The sequence below is a fragment of the Gossypium hirsutum genome, chromosome A06 (assembly GCF_007990345.1).
Source record: "Gossypium hirsutum isolate 1008001.06 chromosome A06, Gossypium_hirsutum_v2.1, whole genome shotgun sequence".
NCBI lineage: Eukaryota > Viridiplantae > Streptophyta > Magnoliopsida > Malvales > Malvaceae > Gossypium > Gossypium hirsutum.
In genome coordinates this window covers 114,448,715-114,454,011 of record NC_053429.1, presented here as the reverse complement: position 1 = coordinate 114,454,011, position 5,297 = coordinate 114,448,715, and the positions used below count along the sequence as shown (strand labels likewise).

Below are 5,297 nucleotides of genomic sequence, written 5' to 3'. Positions count from 1 at the left end.
GTAATTATTCAGTATTAGTTTATTTTTCTAGTTAGGTAATTTATCAATTCGATCCCGATTCTAACCTTCCTTTTCAGCCTTTATCCACACCTTTAACCCAAGCCCCGTTACAACCCTTCAAAGGCCTTTTGATTTGTGTATCATATCATTTTATAGTGGTGGAGATTTGATTTTCATGCAAGCCTATGGTAATGACTTTTCATAATTGACTTTTGAGTGCTTAATTTTTGAACCTTAAACACTTTGAGTGATTTGAGTGAATCTTTAGTGAGGATGTAAAATCTTGTCGATTTTGAGTTAAATGTAATTACTTAGATAAGGGGAGATACCTATGTTTTCATGTCTTAAAAAAATGTGTGACTTGGTTTGTTTGAATCTTTAGGGCTCTTTTAGTGGAATTATCAATGTGTGATTAATTATGAATTATGACAAAACATTATTATGAGAATTACAAGTTGAGAAAGGTTAATTTTAATTGTAAGTTAAGGATTTTGCTTGCAAATGCTTAAGTGTGGAGATATTTGATAAGCCACAAAAGTAACATGTTTTTAATCACATTCTTGATGCGTTTTTGGATGATTTATTATATGAATTAGTGAATTTTATGCTCCTAATATTTTAAATTCATGTTTCTATACTTAGATGAGCATAGGGGAGCGAAAAGAGCAAAAACGAGCCAAAATTGGGCAAAAAGAGCTGTTTTCAGGATCCACACGGCCTGGGCATTTCCGCACGAGCTGGCTACACGCCCATGTGAGCCAAACGGGCTAGCCACATGCCCATGTGCCAATCCTTGTCGATTTCGCACTCTGCTTCCCTGTTACGTGGAAAAACCCAATATAAATACACACTAGAAGAGGACCTAAATGGGGGGCACACGGAGTAGAAAGCAGAAATTACTCGAAGAATGCCAACGAATTCAACTCGGAAGCAGGATATCCTTCAATACTGAAGATCTCCCTTCAATTTCTCTCGAAGTTTTTGGGTTTCTTTATGTTTTGTTGTTTTCCTATTTTTGAGATTTTTTCCCCAAAATTATGAATTAAATTCCCTAGATACCTAAGGAAGATGAAACCTTTGACGGATCTTATTATTTAATTTTTTGAATTACATGATAAATACCTGTTCTTGCTCTTAATTATGTGTTATTAATTCTTGCCTTAATATTTTTAGGATATTAATTCAAGTTTGATGTGCTTATTCAATGGAGCAAAAGTCCCTATTTAAGAGTAGATCTAGCATAATTAAGTGGAGTTTATTGCAATCCTAAAAATAGGACGACATAAATCTGTTGGATTAGAGTCAAATCTAATAAGGGAATCCATAGATCGAATTAATGCGACAATATGAGTTTTAATTAGAATGAGATTCCAATTAATCAACCTAGAGTCAATTGTTCTTAGTCTCAAAAGAGATATTAACATGATTTAGGGATTTTTACGGATCAAGACAAGTGAATAAATCATTTATTTAATTTTTTGACGGATCTTATTATTTAATTTTTTGAATTACATGATAAATACTTGTTCTTGCTCTTAATTATGTGTTATTAATTCTTGCCTTAATATTTTTAGGATATTAATTCAAGTTTGATGTGCTTATTCAATGGAGCAAAAGTCCCTGTTTAAGAGTAGATCTAGCATAACTTAGCGAAGTTGATTGCAATCCTAGAAATAGGACGACATAAATCTGTCAGATTAGAGTCAAATCTAATAAGGGAATCCATAGATCGAGTTAAAGTGACAATAGGGGTTTTACTTAGAAAGAGATTTCAATTAATCAACCTAGAATCAGTTGTTCTTAGTCTTGAAAGAGATATTAACATAATTTAGGGATTCCTACGGATCAAGACAAGTGAATAAATCTTTTAATTCAGAGTCAGAATATTAAGTGAAGTTTAGGTGGATTCTTCCTTGGGTATTGTCTTTATCATTGGTTTATTCGATTATTTCCTTCACTCTCTGTTGTGTTCATTAGTTATTTAGTTTAGTTAATTTTAGGTTAAAACAAATCCCTTTTATTTTAGGCTAAATAATAGAAAGATAGTTAATACTAGTACTTTTAGTCCTTATGGATACGATATTCTGGACTCACCATAGCTATATGGAAACACAAAATTTTATATACTTTTCATACCCAATTTTAGTCAAATCCATGCAAATCCGGTTAAATTCTTGTAAAAAATTAATTAAATATTATAAAATAATTAAATCATGTTAAAAATATGAAAATGGTGAATTTATTTAATTTTATACTTAATTTTGATTAATTTTGACTATTTTTGACAGATTCGAGCAAAGGTCAAAAATTGGCTCGGCTGACACTACTGAAAGCACAAAACCGAGAAGCAATTTGAAGTATCGAGGCACCTTAATTTCTAGCCTAAGACGGTCCAGAAATGTGTATTAATTCATAATTTAATTAATTTTAATTTATTCTCCATTTAATGTGGGTTAAATAAATTATTTTTAATTAATTATGGAGAAAGGGTCTAGTTGAACCGCACTAGTCGAGCCGAATTGAGTAAACCGAACCAGCCACTAAATGGGGAGCCCAGAACTGTCCATATGCTGACCCAAATCAGTATTTTATCTGATTAAATATGCTTGCAAAAAGGCCCTCAAAAGACTTCTAAATTGCATTCAAACCCCACCTTAAATTATGGCTTTGTAAATTTGCCCCAAGCTTAAAATAGCAAAGTTGAAACTCTCAACTTTGCCATGTGTGTGGCAGGCCAAGGGAGGTCTCTTTGGCTGCTGGAATTTTCTATTTTTAGCAGTCACAATCAGCTATAAAAGCCACCCCTTGCTAATCATTCAAAGCATCACTCACTTTACATCATTCTCTCATTCCCTTTCTCACTTTTCTCTCATTTTTTTTCCATTCCATTCCCTCTTGATCAACTGCCGATTTCTTCTCTTGGAAAAGAGGCTTCTATCAGCCATTTTGCAGCAGCAATTAGGTTTTCATAAGCCACCTTGATAGCCAAGGCCAACGAAGAACGAAGAACGGAGCACCTAGTCAAGCCACGAAGAAACATCGGATTTGCCTCTTGTTCCCTAACTCTTTAATTTCTGTTGTTGTTTTGACGAACATGTTTACGAATATTTATGCTATTGAAATGGTTATTTTAATCAATCCAGCTTAAATTATGTTTGTGTTGGGTTGATTATATTCTGCCTGCTTAAATTGTTAAAATGATGTTTATATTGTTATAAGCCTCGGTAAGATGCTTGATTAAGTAAAACCATTCTTAAGTTATTCTTGCATTACGATTGTGGGGTAACTAATGAATTAATTATTTAAATGGATTGAAATTGTAATTACTTGACACAGTACTTAATCAGTGCATGTTTATTCTTCTAAGGTAGCTGAAGGGTAAATTAGCAATGTATCTGGCGATATTATTGTCTTGTATAACTTGCAAGATTATTGTGATTAAATTGTTTCAAGGTAAGGATGCCTTGTTACTTCACAAAGTCTTTTATATGCTTATTAGATTTAATTAATCATTTGAATTGACATAGGGATATGCAAGAGATTGGTTCAATTTAATGAGTATGTATGTGCAACAGCATGTTTGCTTGCTAGAATCTGTTTAGTCGGTTGAATTGACATAGGGATATGTCAAGAGATGAATGGATTTTTGTATGTAAGTTTGATCATAAGTTAGCAAATTACCGGGTTGCTATGAATTTATTCGTAACAGTATAAACATGAGTTTAATAATTCTCAGTTCAAGAAAAATAATTAATCCAACACAAGTATGTTACATTAATTAAATCTTATTTTGAAATCGTGCATCAGAACTCTTTTGTTATTTTTAATTCTTTACTTAGTTTTTAAACAGTTTTTGACCACCTTTTAAAATCAAATTATTTTTACCTCACCAAAGTGTTTTACAATTAATTTCATAGATAATTCTTTTACAGTCCCTATGGGTACGATAACTCAACATTTACTTGTCACTTTATTACTTGTTGCGATTGTGTACACTTGCACATTTTTCCGTGGTTCCAAGTTTTTGGCGCCGTTGTCGGGGGCTGTTTCAAAAAGTCATTATTTTTGAATTTGTTAGTTTTACATTTTGGTTTATTTTTCTGTTTAATTTTTAAGTTAATTAATTTTTCTGTGATTATTTCAGGTGTTTATGAGTATTGACCTAATTATTGACCTACTCCTTGTAGACCCTGAGATTGAACGAACTTTCCGACAGCGAAGAAGACAAGCAAACTAGAAAAGGACTGAATGAATGAATTTCGAGAATATGAATCAAGGAAATGGAGCAAACCTTGCTCAAAATCCTATCCTTATTGCTGATGATAGGGATAGAGCCTTGAGACAGTATGCAGTGCCTGTTTTTAATGATCTTAATCCGGGTATTAGGAGACCCGAAATCGAGGCATAACAATTTGAGATGAAGCTAGTCATGTTCCAGATGCTTCAGACAGTGGGCCAATTTAGTGGAATGCCTACAGAGGATCCTCATCTTCATTTAAGACTATTTATGGAGGTGAGCGACTCTTTCAAATTAGCTGGAGTTTCCGAAGATGTATTACGATTGAAGCTGTTCCCGTACTCACTAAGGGACAGAGCTCGAGCCTAGTTGAATTCATTGCCACCAAACTCAATTTCTACATGGCAAGAGTTAGCCGAAAGATTCCTTATAAAGTATTTCCCGCCTAGTAAGAATGCTAAGTTGAGGAACGAGATCACGACTTTCCAATAAATGGATGATGAGTCCTTGTCTGAGGCATGGGAACAATATAAAGAGCTATTACGAAAATGCCCTCATCATGGAATCCCACATTGCATCCAACTTGAGACATTTTATAATGGTCTTAATGCTCACACGAGGATGGTAGTGGACGCTTCTGCTAACGGTGCTCTTCTTTCTATGTCCTATAATGAGGCTTACGAAATCATCGAGAGGATCACCAGTAACAATTATCAATGGCCAACCAATCGAGTCACGTCAAGAAGATGAGTCGCTGGAATACATGAAGTGGACGCTCTCACTTCACTCACATCTCAGGTATCTTCAATATCCTCAATGCTTAAGAATCTTACCACTAATGGGTCTAACAGTTTCACAGCCTGACCACCTCACCAATTTGAGAGTATAGCCTGTGTTTATTGTGGTGAGGGATATTTGTTCAAAGAATGTCCATCAAACCCTGAATCCGTATATTACATGGGTAACCAGAACCAAAACCAAGGAAGGCAAGGACTGTAATCCAACTTTTATAACCCATCATGGTGAAACCACCCAAATTTTTCCTGGAGCAACCAAAGGG

General features: G+C 34.2%; 1 non-coding gene across 1 annotated transcript; it reads right to left on the bottom strand.

Moving 5' to 3' along the window:
• Positions 1-4,696: 4,696 nt before the first annotated feature.
• Positions 4,697-4,803, bottom strand: LOC121231608 (small nucleolar RNA R71). Its single transcript, XR_005929664.1, has one exon. It is a non-coding gene; the product is annotated as a small nucleolar RNA R71 (small nucleolar RNA).
• Between the last annotated feature and the right edge of the window lie 494 nt (positions 4,804-5,297).